The sequence below is a fragment of the Cetorhinus maximus genome, chromosome 13 (genome assembly GCF_964194155.1).
Source record: "Cetorhinus maximus chromosome 13, sCetMax3.hap1.1, whole genome shotgun sequence".
Taxonomy (NCBI): domain Eukaryota; kingdom Metazoa; phylum Chordata; class Chondrichthyes; order Lamniformes; family Cetorhinidae; genus Cetorhinus; species Cetorhinus maximus.
The window spans coordinates 99,721,472-99,737,126 of record NC_135891.1 but is presented as its reverse complement, the minus strand read 5'-3'; positions in this window follow the sequence as shown (position 1 = coordinate 99,737,126).

The window sequence follows — 15,655 nt, the reverse complement described above, 5'->3', positions numbered from 1 at the left end:
TCCAGGCTTCCTCGCCACACTAACCTCTCCTCACCACTCATTCTTATTAGAAGCAAACACTTACCTCTTCCTTACACCCATTAAACCAGCCACAAGTGACATTTTCTTCTCATTCGGTGGCATTTTCAACAACAGCAACTTCTCTCAGGACCTTTTTCTTACTTTATACTCCACACATTTAGTTCCCATTCAACACACCCTAATACGGCTTGCATCCTGCTTCTTCCCACACTCAGCATATGCACCACATCTGCAGCCTCCTCTCCATAGACATCCACTAAAATTCACCCCTTCTTTCTACAGAACAAAAGGGCATGTGGTAATAGTGAGAGGAGCAAGACCCAGGGATGGCCACCCAAAAACATGATCCCCAAAAAATTGCAGCAGCAAGCCCTAGAATTTTGAGGCACTGCTGGAGCCCAGCACATCAAGTATTTTGAGATTGGGCCTTAATCAAACAGTGCCTCTGGCAATTACTTATACCTCTTCATGAAGCACATTCAACCAGCTTAACTACATTGAATAACATTGTCATGCTTATATTCTGAAACTGTGCAGACTTCCAATGACACCCCACCTCTTATCCCCTTTTTCTTTCCTCTAGGTCCTTCTCTACAGCCAGAATACCCGAGGACAATGCCTGAGAGGAGGAGAGTCTGAAGTGACACCAGTCATCCACTCCCAAGCACAGGCACAGAAATTGGCAACATGGCTGGATTAGAGGAGGTAGATAGTTCTTCCCATGGCGATGCACCTAGCACAAATGTGCAGAAGCAGCTACTGATGGCAGAGATGGTGCATGAGACAGCTTGCTGAAGACAGAGCTTCCCAGACCTGGTGAGGCAAGAGATGTCACGCCCAGCAAGGAGAATAAAATTTCTGCTCTACACAGGTAATTGTACAAGATACTGGAAGTCCTGACAATGGAGCTGAATGTATGTATGTATCCAGCCTGAGAAGTGTTATCTCATATCAGATCTACACCCTGGAGTCTACATTGGAGAGGGGGCCACCTCTGATGCTGTTCTCCTACCCTCACAACAAGTGTCCGTATGTGCACTTTGCCACCTTAGAGGAAACTCAATCGGCTGCCATGCAGACTCTGGGCTTAAACCTCTGTTCCACCCTGGATGGTCAGACATCCACCTTGAAGGGATGGGTGGAACAAGTAGATAGAAGTTTTCAAGGATTCAGTCTCTTTTGCAGTTTGGTCCTTCACAAACCAATAGACGTGATGAGTCCCAGACCTATGGGAGTGGAAGTTGCAAGGTAAGAGAGGCACATTTTGATCTGTCTAAGGATATCAGAAATGATGGTATCTTGCCACCCTCCGAACCAATACCCTGTACAATAGCAGAAAGCCATGCTGGGGGACACTGTCCCAGAAGAAGCTGAAGGGTAACAGTCTGCAGTTGGGTCCCCTCAAGGCTCAAGCAGTCAGGAATTTCCAGCCAAGGAGATCACAAAGATCCCTAGATGAGCAACAGTAAATTTTCACCAGCTCAGCTGAAGTCACTGGGGAGCACCACCTATGGGTAATAGAGTGAGAAAACCTTGCATTAATATAAGCACTGGGGGTTGAACACTTGCATTTGAAAGACTTTTAGTTCAATCATCTGTTTATGAATAAATTCATCACCTTTTTCACATTTGGGAGTTTGATTTGTGATTTCTAGTTAGTCTGCATTGCTTCCAGCCTTTTGTGTATCAATCAACCCCAAAGTTAAAATGGTCATCAACAAGGTTTTGGCAGGCACAGTGAGGTAAGCTTACATTTTGTTATTTAAGCTGCTCACCAACACCGCACCCACCCCCCACCGCCACCCCCATTCCACTGGGAGGAATGGGTTAAAATCAGGGCTACTAGAACTGACCTGGACTGAAATATTCACTTCAAACTCTTTCGAGTTATCAACAGTCACAGATTGCAACTCTTTTGAGTACAATCACAGTTCTTGGTTTCCGGGAGTGGGACATGAACCCACAACCCTCTGGTTCAAAGGCAAGGGTGCTATGAACTGAGCCACAGCTGACACCCCCTTATTCACTTCAAGTTGAACAATTGCACAAGTTCCTCATTAATAGCCTTAACCAGGCTCATAAAACCATTTCCCTCCCCCTCACTTTTCTCTAATGTTTGTTAAACCAGTTCTGGAGTCGTAGAAATGCACAAATCATTGCTGAACTCGAGTAAATAACCTATCATCACTTTTTATTTATATTATAATCCCTTTTGCTCATTACCATCATTTTGGCTAAACTTTTCAAACAGATGAAAATATAAAGCCCCATGTGACATAGGAAAAAGTACAGGTTTTGCCAGTGGAAAAAGAAATGAGCACAGTTAATATGGCGCACTGCTGTCAGAAACCAAACGCTAATGGACAGCATTCGTTGACAATTTTTGTTGAAAATGTGGCTTTTCACTGCCATCAGAAGTAAGCTTTTTCTTTGTGCTGGCACCCCTCTGGAAGCTTTACATTAATCTACCGAGGTGCATCGTTGCACAAGGTCAGAAATTGGTTAAGAAAAAGTCAACAAATTTTACTTCCTTGTTTGAAAGAGTTTCAGTCACCCAGTAGCAGGGATACCAGTAAAATGTTCCAGACCTGGAACATCCCAGAATTTAACATTCCACCCTGGGAGCAGGGTGGCAGTACAGTGGGGAAAGTGAGTGGCATGGCAGAGGGCATTGTGCCTGTCACCTACCCACCTCTCCTGGTATTTAACCAACGGCATGGTAAGTGTCAAGCAACCAACCCCTCCCCACCCTTTGGCCCAATTAAAGCCCTTAGATGGCCAATTAATGGCCACTAGAGGGCTTCCTTCCAGTGCTGCTGGTATTTTACCAGCAGCAGAGGGTGCCCATGCCGAGTGGCATGGTGTCAGGTGAACACTGGCAGCCTTGTTGTGGGCTGGGGTGACCCTCCCGTTCGGGCCACCTGTGCCCAACAGAGACCACACCACGGTACTCGCCACCCCCTCTGGAGGCCCTCCATACCCCTCGTCAGGGCCCGAAAAACTGGCCCTGACAAACCCCCGCTCACCTTTTATCCAGCTCCAGTGACTCTCTTTGTTGGGCACTGGCTGCAGTCCCAGCAGTGGCCACTGCTCCCAGTGGAGCTGCTGGGAATGGAAAGTTGCCAATCTTCGGATGGCCCGGCAGCTCTCAGCGGTGGAACTTCCTCCCAGGGGGAGGTGTAAGGCTCACCCTGAGCCAATTAACAGCCTGACCGCCGTAAAATCAGCTTGGGGCTTCTCAGTCGTGTGGAAGTGGACTCACCCCTGATTTTTCAGGCAGGGGGAACGGGCCACCACCTCTGCAAAAAAATTCCAGCTCCTCTCCCTCCCCCTCTCTCTCTATCCCTGTAGCAAAATATAATTTGAGGACGGCCATTCTGTAGGTATTCGCCAATGCATTGTGCACCATTGCTGACTTTAATGAGACCAGATCATGCACAATATCGATTTGTATTATTCCACAGCTGGTGTTTTAGAAATTTGAATTGTCTAAAAAAAAGACAAGTGCCCTTGAAAAGACAAGAGTGCCAGTGTTAGTTAGTGGGAGAATCTACTATTGAATTTAGACAGAGCTACATTGTCACATAAATTAACTGTAATCCTTATATACTCAGTATCACATACCCAAGAACTAATAACTAATTCAGTACAATCAATATGTACGCCACTAGAATTAAAATGCAACCTTCTTAGCATATGTCACACATGCTATGCATATTCTCTAGGTAAAGATTAAAACAGGTATTTCTTTAGTAGTTACAATCACGCTTAAGAAAGCAGACAGTCTAGGGACCAATGGCACTTGAAACACTTTGATGCTCCCCATACATAGGGCTGTTTCTAAATGTGCTACACTGAGCACTGAATCCATTATTTGTATTAGTAAATGAATTGATGTTGAATCAGGAAAGCATATAGAAATGAGGCAATCACCTGTCATTTGTACCCCATTACATGAAAATTCACCAGCATAATCATGAAATCAACTTTGTCCAATTTGACACTAATTAAGATCAGAGTGAGCTTTACAGCTACATCCTCCCCTAAACGATCAGCCAAGAATAAATGTTGAACACATTCATCAAGTTTTTTATGTCACAGCTTTTAACCACAGCTCTTGGATAAATGTAGAAACGAGTCAAGTAAAGCAGAAAGGTCCCAGTCTCATTGGTTATAAAGCACTTCGTGAAGTCCTGAGATCGTGAAAATCATTGTGTAAATGTGAGTCTTTTCTTTCTAATTGTGCTGAGTTAGCGGAGGAACACAAGTGGCCTTAGGTTCCTGCTCTTGGTCACTTTCCTACAACCACAGGTAGAAATGCCATGTACATTGGGTGAGGATGACAGTAGGCTCAGCTGTGATGCCCTCACAGTCAAGAATAATTACTACCGTGCTGTTGGTTGTCCCTAGAACCAAGCCCCAGCATGAACCATTGTCTGGAGGAGAGAATCGGGGGAAATTAAAGGAAAAGTGAAAAAATACAGAGATCCATAGTCATGTAATTAATACATATGTTAGACCACAGGTGGAATTTATTCCCCCCTTCCCAGAGGTAAGTTTGGAGGCAGGGAGGGCCGTGCGATCAGGTGGGAGGGTGGTGGAGATCCCTAACACCTACTTAAATCCTGACCCATGTATTTAACATATAAGCAGCGCATGGGGGTTGAATTTATTTTCCTGTCCTTATTTTTATTGCATTTTTTGATGGTTTCTTCTTTTTATGTCAAGGCAGAAATTAATTCATAAACATCAGGAAATAGAGCAAAAATTAAAATATAGGTTTTATGCCCAGACAACTACCTGTTTATGTTGGCAAAAGGTTCAAATGACAAAGAAGCTGACGTTTGTTATGTCTTTTCATGTTTTTCCCTCTTTGATACTTTCTTATACATGTTTATGTAACAATTTCCCCTTTTGTCTGTCTACATTTACAAACTGTTTTTCAGAACTATCAAAATCAAAAGTACACATTTCCTTTGATTTCCAGCCCTCTGGCCTTCTGAGAATGATTTATGAGACTATCCTTCCAAAAACCAGTTTAATGTTCTGATGTGTTTTCATAGTCCCTGAAATTTGCTGACAGATAATAATTGCAGTATTTGTTCATATTTCTGTTATCTTCTTTTGAGAAGCTTGAGAGGCACATAGAAAGAGAGCTCTGTCAGGAAATGGCTTTGAAGATTGTTACCATATTTTGTGAAGTAGAAGAGCACGGTCTAATCACCTTTTGGAATTGGGGTTATTACAGTATGTGGTTCTTAGTGTTAATGCTTGCAGCCTTAAAATAAGAACTGAGTTTTAAAGTCAGGTAGGTTTATTATAGAACCAGGACTACTTCTTTAATCCATAGAAACGCTTCTCAACAATTTTCCTAACGTTTCCATGCATTTCTGGGCGGGACTTCCAATCCCAATTTCTTCAGAAATGCAGAGCGTACAACGGAACTGCTCCTCCGTAGCACAGGATCGTCAGGGGAAGCCACGTCCCTTTTTGACGGCACTAGCTGTAGTATTCTGCTAAGTAAAGGGTTTAAATGTCCCAGCCCTTGTTTGAAAAGCTACAGGGAGACGGTGAGTGAGTAAAGAGGGAGGGTGGGGGAGGTAAGGAGGTAGGCTGCGTGGGTAAGGGGTAGGGTGGGTGGGGTAAGTGGGTAAGGTGGTAGGGTAAGTAAGGGATTAGGGTCTGTAAGGAGGTAGGATGGGTTAGGTAAGTGGGTAACAGGGTAGGATGGGTAAGGGATGCACAGTGGCTGAGGAAAGTGGGTAATGGGATAGGGTGGGTAAGGAGGTAGGGTGGTAGCTGGGTAAGGTGGTGAAGTGGGTAAGGGGTAGGGTGAGTAAGGGAGTCAGGTGGGTGAGGCAAATGAGTAAGGGGGTAGGGTGGGTAAAGCGATAGGGTGGGTGAGGGGGTAGGGTGGTGAGGTAAGTGGGTAAGGAGGTAGGAGGAACAAAAAAGCAGAGTATTACAAAATTCTGAGGTGCAGAGGGGTCTAGGTGTTCTAGTACATGAGTCACAAAAAGTTAGTATGCAGGTACAGCAAGTAATTAAGAAGGCTAATGGAATGCTATCCTTTATTACGAGAGGAATTAAAGATAAAAGTAAAGATGTTATGCCTCGGTTCTAAAGGGCATTGGTGAGACTGCACCGCAAATACTGTGTGCAGCTTTGGTCTCCTTATTTAAGGAAGGATGTAAATGCATCTGAGGCAGTTCAGAGGAGGTTTACTAGATTGATACCTGGAATGAGTGGGTTGTCTTATGAGGAAAGATTGGGCAGACTGGGCTTGTTTCCACTGGAGTTTAGAAGAGTGAGAGGTGATTTGATTGAAGTTTACAAGATCCTGAACGGCCCTGACAAGGTGGACGTTAAAAGGATGTTTCCTCTTGTGGGTGAGTCCAGAACTAAGGGGCACTGTTTTAAAATTAGGGGTCGCCCTTTTAGGACAGAGATGAGGAGAAATTTTTACCCCCAGAGGGTTGTGCGATTTTGGAACTTTCTCTGCCTCAGAAGGTGGTGGAGGCGGGATCATTAAATATTTTTAAGGCAGAGGTAGATTGATTCCCTTGCCTATCAAGAATCAAAGGTTATCGGGGTTAGATGGGAACGTGGAAATCGAAACACAAGAGGATCAGCCACGATCTTATTGAATGGCAGAGCAGGCTCGAGGGGCCGAATGGTCTACACCTGGTCCCATTTCTTATGTTCTTATGAGCAAGGCTAGGTAAGGTAAGTAGGTAAGGGGGAAGAGTGGGTGACAGGTTAAGGTGGCAGCAGTGTAGGCTGGTGAGGTCAGGTCAGGTCAGGGATGGCAATCGTGGCATTGAGGAGAAGTCGGGGGTTGAGGGGGAAGTTGGTGGTGGGGGGGGGGGGTCAGTCGTCTATTTACCCAGGAATTAGACTAGAGTTTTACTGTCATAACATTTCCTAGGTAACTATCCAGGTAAGTTGGAACTGCCCGAAGTCTCCAACTCTAACTCAGAGTTGGAGACTTTTTCAGAGGGTCCGAGAGAGCAGGGGAATTGCCCTTCGGAATTTCAAACTTCTCAAGCAATTCCCACGGAGTCATTGTGTTGGGACTTCCAAGGGATCCTGTAGTGGGTACGTCCCTCTGTACATCCTTAACATGCTCTTCGAGCAACTAAGCATAAATACCTGGCAGAAGACAGCACAATTCTTCTTTAAGATACAGATTGGGCTCCGATGATATTATCAAGGGCCTGAATGCAATTTGGGGGTCATTGTGACTTCCCCACCAGCTCAACCTGCAGGACTGCTCCTCCGGGCCCCAAGGGCCCCCCTTGGGCCTCACCAGCCCTGGACCTCCCACCTCTTCCCTCCAACATGAGGCCCTGCCGATCCGACCCACACCCTCAACCTTTCAGAATGGCACAGCACCCCCACCTCCGCCTCCACCACCTCAGCCCTCCACTGCCAACGCCTGATCTGTTGTTCAGACCCATCGGGGAGCTACCACTTCCCATTGGGATTCGGCAAGTAACTGTTGGACCGGTTAGTAGATGAGGCTGAGCGCTAAAATCAGTAAGTAAGTTAACTTATTAAAAAGAATAAACAGGAGTCTCTTTATAGTGAACAGGAGCAGGGCCGCATTGCATCAGACTTGCAGGCCCATCCCCTTTGCCAGCACGGATTGGAGTTCGAACATTATGGTTCCTTGGTCTATATGGCCCAGCTCATATGTACAGTGGAGAAACTTTGAGCCATTAAGTCAAAGGCCTGAGAGATGGTAGCCCTCTCCCATTAGGGTAAAATAGGTGATGCAGGGGGTCCTGGAAGTTAATTAATATAAAAGCTTTTGCCATGGACGAGGATGGAGCTCAGTTAGTGTACTCCCTGGGAACTTGGTAAGGTTCTGCCAGGAGCACATGAACGGCCCCTGGAGTCACCCTCCAGCTCTCCTTCTCTCTCTGTGGGGAAATGCCTTACCTCCATGGAAATGGATCACATGCAAAACTCAGGGTAACTTCAGGGGCACAGCAAGCAGGTTCATCAATGAATTGCAGCACCATATATTATTCCTAAAGCTGAGATTCTGAATAATTCACCCTTACAGCTATTAACTTCTGTCAGTTTGGAAGGCGGCATGGACTATCTAAAACTCCCCGCAGCAGCCCTGACAGTGAATGCCATTTAAGCTCTCTTAAAAACCTTGTACTTATCATTAGTTTCTGTTGATTGGACAGGGAAACTGGATTTGCAGCATATTCTTGAATAATGTGACAATATGAAAAATTAAAGTATGTCAGTTCTCCAGTTGGTTGGAGAACAGTAACTTGATATCAGTATGAATTATCTCATGATCATGAGTAATGTATATGATCACTTAGCAACCAAGGCACAAGTAATAGATGCCTGGAGGTAAACACTCAAAACATATTCCAGCAAGGTTAAAGAAAGAAAATCAGTGCCTCCCATGAGATACCTTGTTTATTTCATAACTTTTTTCCATAGATTTGTATGTGTTTTTTTTAAACCAGCTGCCAAAGATTAAGTGAGAAAAAAAAAGTTACCATTTTCCACATTATGGCTGAGTTACTCGTGTTCTCTTACAAATAAAAGATTAAGTGAATGAATAAGTATTTTAATAATCATCTAGTTTGTTTCATACATTTTAATCTGGCTCTCATTTATTCGTTCAAGGGATGTGGGCTTTGCTGGCTGGGCCAGCATTTATTGCCCATCCCTAATTGCCCTTGAGAAGGTGGTGGTGAGCTGCCTTCTTGAACCGCTGCAGTCCATGTGGTGTAGGTACACCCACAGTGCTGTTAGGGAAGGGAGTTCCAGGATTTTGACCCAGCGACAGTGAAGGAACGGCGATATGCTTCCAAGTCAAAATGGTGAGTGACTTGGAGGGGAACTTCCAGGTGGTAATGTTCCCATGTGTCTGCTGCCCTTGTCCTTTTAGATGGTAGTGGTTCTGGGTTTGGAAGGTGTTGTCTAAGGAACCTTGGTGAGTTCCTGCAGTGCATCTTGTAGATGGTACACACTGCTGCCACTGTCAGGGGTGGAGGGAGTGAATGTTTGTGGATGGGGTGCCAGTCAAGCAGACTGCATTGTCCTCAGAGCTGATAGTGTCTCATTGGTTCAGTGGTGGCAATCTGATCTGTGATTTAGAAAGATGTGGGTTCAATCCCACAACTAGGACTTGCGTACAAAACTAATGGTACCATTGTGGTGCAGTGCTAAGTTACTGCTGCTTTATCGGAGGTGCCATTTTTAAGAATGATATAAAATATCCTATGGCATAACTACAAAGAAAGTAGGGGATTTCTCCAAGTGTCCTGGCCAACACTCATCCCATAACTGACAAAAACAATTGAACATCTGATTGACTGTTTATTTATCTTGTTTGCTGTAAGACCTGTGCATAAATTGGTCACCCAAAGCCAATGGGGTTCTTTAAGTATGAAGATCGAGCTGCAAGAGCAGCATTGGGCCCTGATCGCAATTTTAACTCTGACCTGAGCAGCTTTCCTGGTAGATAAAGGCAACAGCAGCAGCAGCAAAGGACATTCGAGGAAAGTTTTATACTTTCCATTGTGCCTGGACCACCCCCTCCCCACCCTCCAACCTTCTGTGCTATGGTATTTCCCTAGAATCCTGAAGCCCTCACTTACCTGAGTGTCGGCAGGGATAGAAGCCAAATCAGCCTTTGTGAAAAATTGCTGTGGCTTCATTTTCCATTGGAAATCCGCTCACGTCTATAATCCCATTCCCCAAATCTCATGACCAATAAGTGCCAAATCTCTCTCTCCCCCACCTCAGCTTGAAATTTTCACCCAATACAACGCACTCTAATCCAATTGAATTAAATTCCTATTCTATAGGGCTCTGTGATTTTTTTTAAGCAACGTTCCCAATACTTGTGTTTATTTTAAAACTGTATTCTGGGCAGTAGAAATACAGTGGCCCCCAAGACACCATTGGGCTATTTAAACGAGGATTGCACCCCCTAACCAGACCTCCTCCCCAGTCCTGACTCTGCAGTAACTTGTGGGGTCAATTCATTTAAGTAACCATTGGAGGTTCAGTTGCATAATTCCCTTGTGCTGGGTGTAACTTAGAAATCAGGAGAGCAGAATGGCCGAAGATTGCAGCAGGAGACACGAGAGGCTAGTTGGTTCAGTGAGCTGAATGTTCTGGTAGGCGTTGGCTCCCCAACATCCGGACCGTGCTGGTGTCTGAGTGCCACCAGCCCACACAATTATCCCAGAGACGGCCAATTGACAGGCCACATCAGGTAGCTCCATCCAATTACGAATGGCGGGAGAATGCACAGGCCAGAGGGAAGCCGGCAGTCCTTCTGGGAGAGGTGGGCATTGCCATGCATGTAGGGGCCTTCAAGCGCATCCCAAAATGGAGGTACCCTCTGAAAATTTAGGTTTCTTTAAAATAACCGAGGCCACAGTTGCAGGTCATCATTGTGGAGCAGGAGCCCCTCCCACCACAGCTGTGGTCCACTGATCCCTGTTGCTTTTGGGAGTAGAGGACGTAATGGATGCCTCACACTCCCCAACCTTTCACCAGGAGGCTGCGTCTAGGCAATGGCCAGGCCTCAGCTTCAGCGAGTTTCCCGTGCCATTGGAAAAGTGAAGATGTGAGGAAATAGATCACTCTATTGGATTGATAACGAGACTAATTGGTGCCCCACTGTTTCCTGGCGAGTTGCCCTCCTTCCCTATGTGTCTCCTCCGGGAAAAACATCCAATAGCAGCAACACACCCTGCAACTGGCACCTGTATGAAGTTGCTGGCATGACTTCTCTTAACCCACCTCCGCGACAAAATCCAGTTGACTCCCGGGTAGCTGTAATTCATGGCTCATGTGAGATGCTGGGCCAGTTTAAAAGGGAAATTTAAAGTGACCTGACAGAGCTACCCAAAGAAAGGAGCAGGGAATGCTGGCTATTCCAGCTACAGTGTATTGCAAAGCCCCTCTTGATCCATCACAGCAGCAAAACTGCCGCTTTAAGCCCTGACGATCAATGAACACTCCTGGAAGCTGGCATTTTATTATAATCTATCAACGGCAGAACAGTTTTGTCTTGACACCCAAAATCCGTACATTCACTTGAATAACTTCCTTGGTGAGCTCAAGGAGTGGATAATTCCTGAACATGAATGCATCAGGGAACATTCAACTTGATGAAAATTTAATATTCAAGCATTTTTGATTTAACTGATATAGCAAATTACAGATGTGACCAGCAGCGCTTTGTACTTTGAAATTTTAGCATTATTTAATATTTATATATTTATAGTCGCTTGGTGGTACAGAACTTGATTATTGCTGAAAAGAGACATGTTGCTGACGCTTTTTGTCTTGCACTCATCAGAACAAATGCAAGAATACCAAATTTCAAACCATCACAACAATTTATACCACAGGAAAAAAGGCGTTGATTCATTGGCAAGTCAATTCTGATTGGCCCAGGCATTGCCATGGGGAAAGCAAAGGGGAACTACAGGCTCCCCATTTGAGTAATTTAAAAAAGTGAATAGATAAAAACAAAAAGCTAAAAGCTTTGAAGCTTGTTGAAACTATGCTGCAGTTCTGCCGAAGGGCCATGAGGGCTCGAAACGTTGACTGATTTCTTCTCCGCCGATGCTACCAGACTTGCTGAGTTTTTCCAGGTAATTCTGTTTTTGTTTTGTTTTAAAAAAGTGAATATCTGGTTAAGTAAGCCATTTCATGCTGTTACTATGCAGTGGCTCCACAAGTGGTATTTTCCACAAATAGGATGCTGACATCAGTCCAAAAGGTTGTTCTGCTTACCACACAACTGAGAAATGTATTCTATGCATTTCACTGCCGATGCGATGCCAGGTACATAGGCTGTACATCTCAACGATTGGCTGATCAAATCAAACAACATGTTCCTCCGCTGTTCATAATAGGCAGAGTACAGACCAAACTCAACCAGGTCTGTTTGAAAAACCCAAAACAAAACATCTACTGTTAGATATGATTCTGCAATTGGGCAGCACTTGCTGAACAATCCTGAGTGTGCTAATAGCTACATTATCAACCAATATAAGATAATCAGTTGCGTTCCTAGCGTGATTCATTTACGCTTGCTAGAAGCAACACACATTCATACACAGCGACTCCTTCTCTACGAACAAAAGAAATACGTTCAAGCCTTGTGCCTTTTTTGAATTACCCAGGAACGTGGAGAGCTTATAGTTCCCTGTTGCTTTCTCCATGGGAATGCCTGGGCCAGAGTCAACTTGCCAACCAATCAGCACCCTTTCCTCCTTTAGAATAAATTGTCGTAGGCATTTGAAATTTGGCATTCTTGCATTTATCCGGATGAATGCGAGACAAAAAGCTTTGGCAACATGTCTCTTTTCAGCAATAATTACATACATTTTGTAACATATTCTAAATGCTTAGAACATCTGTATTCAATTTACTTACTTGTTTCTGAATGCGGAGGGAAGGTATGAATAAAAGCCCTTGGCCAGGATGTTCCGGTCCCGCCCACCCAAAGTCAATGAATGTTTGGCTGCCTCTTCGAATTTTCTGTGTCACCCACGAAAGTTCCCACCTTGGACAGAACAGAATCCAGCCCTTGAATTTAAACCTGTTTAATTTAAGCCTAAACCTTTGGACACATTACGTTCTGTGCCAGAGGTATTTGGTAAAAAAAAATGCAAATGAGTTTAATCTTGTTCTGGTTCTCTATTTCCTGATCTTTAATACAATAACAATCTTCACAGTTTGTCAAATGGTCATGCTTTCTCTCCCCTCCTCCTCTTTCTGTTTGAATGAAAGATATTTTGCTTCAGGGCCAGGATCTTTGAGTACCCATTGGCTGGGATATAGAGCTGCTGAACAATGCAGCACCGAACAACATTGTACATCAATTCCAATGACCATCAGAGGGCAAGTTGAAATTTGAGCTCAAATATTAAACCTGCCTGTAAAACAGAGCCTGGAATTTGTGACAGGAGATGAAACATAAAATGGTCAGCATGCATAGTATGGTTTAAAATGTGCCTATGTAAGTGACACCTATGACAATGGCAAATGGCTATCCCCAGTTGTCTCAATTTAGGCAGTGGTCTGTGATAAGTGAAGACGTTGTACATGTCATAGGCTGCAGGATGTTATAAAAGGGATGTGGGCAGGTTAAGTGAGTGGAAAAATCTGTAGCAAGTGGAGTTCAGTCTGGAGAAATGGGAGGCTGTTTACATTGGACTCAGTAAAGACAAATCAGATTATTTTTGATATGGTGAGAAACTAGAGATTTAGATGTCCATGTACACAAATCAGTAAAAGCTAGGTGAACAAGTACAAAAAGTATTCATGAACACTAGGGGAATGTTGGCCTTTATTTCAAGAGGCTTGGAAAATAAAGGGGAAGGATTAAGGCTTCAGTTGTATAGAGGCTTGGTCAGACTCTATGTACAAAGGCCCCATGTCCCCATAAATTCAATGATAAATGTAGATTACAGTAATTAGAATAGATCTGCATTTTACACCTTGAGTATTACTGTTAAAGTTCAGACTCCCTTTCAACTCCTTTGTTCTTGTGTCCATGGCAAAAAGGGCTTCCATAAGCAGAACAAGTCCCAATGAATTGAAATCTCTACTGACATGTGCTGTGAATGGGAGACTGAGTGATAGATAGTCCCCAATTATGAAGTGGAGAATATGTAGCTTGTCTATTGTATTCACCTGTTCCTTTCACATGGCAAAAAAGGTTCAACCTAACAGATTTATTTACAAGCAAAATAATACAGAAGTCATGAGGCATAGAAAAATACAGGAAGGTTAATACTTACAAAAATAAAAAGATGGAATGAGTTCCTATTAAAAAATATCCTTTTTAAGACATTTTTCATAAACAACTTAAGAATCACCAGGACATTTGGATGAAACACTCCAGTGTCGTCCTTCATTAATGCAATTCCCAGCTAACCTGCAGAGTTCAGATCTCCAGTCAGATCTAAAGACTTGAGGAGAAATCAGCAGAATTGTTTTCTGCTGTGAGAATTCATTCAGGTTACAGCCAGCTGTCACACATTATAAAGGTGCAGTGTTAATGTTTAGGTAGTGACATCTCCCTGCATTCGTTTCCCTTTAGTGGTTCAGCATTCCGAGAAATTAAACTTGTCTATTCCACAGTATGTTAATTCACAGGCGTTAACATTTCAAATGATTTGTCTTGTTTTGATATGATATGAGAGAATAGTTGAAATTGCAATCTAGACTCAGAGACTGTGATGTCAGCAGCCTGTGAATTATTGCACAGGAGAATTTTGGAACTGAAAATTATAGCTTCCAGAAACCATTAAATACTATATATTTTAAAAATCAGAGGTGACAGAGTATCAGTACAAAATCACACACCCAAAGTACAGATAACATAAAGCAATTGAGTCTAATGCTAAGGCACGGTTTGCCCCAAATAGCAGTTTTCTGAACTGAGATGAATTAACACAGTAAAGGAGGCAGCATTGACTATGCTGCAAGGAATAAGCTCCAACAAAAAAGGCAGTTCCATAGCTGCCCCAAAGGCAACTTTTATACAGCCAAAATAAAAACAGAAAATGCTGGAACTACTTAGCAGGTCTGGCTGCATCTAAGGAGAGAGGAACAGCATTAACATTTCAGGTCAATGATCTTTCATCAGAACTGGGAATAGTTAGAAACACAGCAGGTTTTAAGCATGCACAGAAGAGGGGAAGGAGGGAGGAATGAACAAAAGGGAAAGTCTGTGATAGGTGCAAAGGCCTGAGTAATTACATGACAAAAAAGGGACGATGGGGCAAGGCAAAAAGAGGTGCTAATGGGGCAAAAGAAACAAAGCATGAGTCTAGAGAAGAAGGTGTAAGTGGTAATAGTAAAATCATTACCAGCACCTGCTGTCCAAAAAGATGGGAGTCATAGGTATGACTTGAAATTGTTGAGCTAAATATCATAAAATGCCTAATTAAATTATGAGGTGTAGTATCTCAAGCTTACATTGAGCTTCTTCATTGGAAAAATATCGGAGGCCAAGGACAGAAAAATCACGTTGGGAGTGGGATGGAGAATTAAGGACAGGCAACCAGAAACTCAGCATCACACTTGTGGAGTGAACAGAGATTTTCAGCAAAGCGAGCACTCAATCTGTATTTGGTATGACCGTTTACCAGTTTGAACACAGTACGAGTAAATCGCCTGGAAGGAGTGTGTGGGGGCCCAGACAGTGAGAAGGGAGAAGGTGAAAGGACAGTAGTTGCATTTCCTATATTCGCATGGGAAGCTGTCTTGGCAAGGTGCCATGGGTAGGTGAGTATATCTATCATTTTCTATTTGTATTTCTGATTTCCAGCAACCACAGTATTTTGCTTTTATATTTATACAGCCAAGCTTGCCTTCTCAGTTGAAGGTAACCATGTATCTTGGTCACAGGCTAAGTGGTTAAATCACACTCGAAGGAAACAGATGAACACTGATTGCATCAGTGTAATTATCTGGCTGTTGTGGAAACCTCACCATGGTATAAATGGAGTAGGTTTAACAGCAGAATTGCTTCTTAAGCAGCCCTACAATATGAATGTGCTGGAACAGTGTTAATGTCTTCAAACTCCTTAGGTGTAACAGCATCTACAGTCAACAAAGA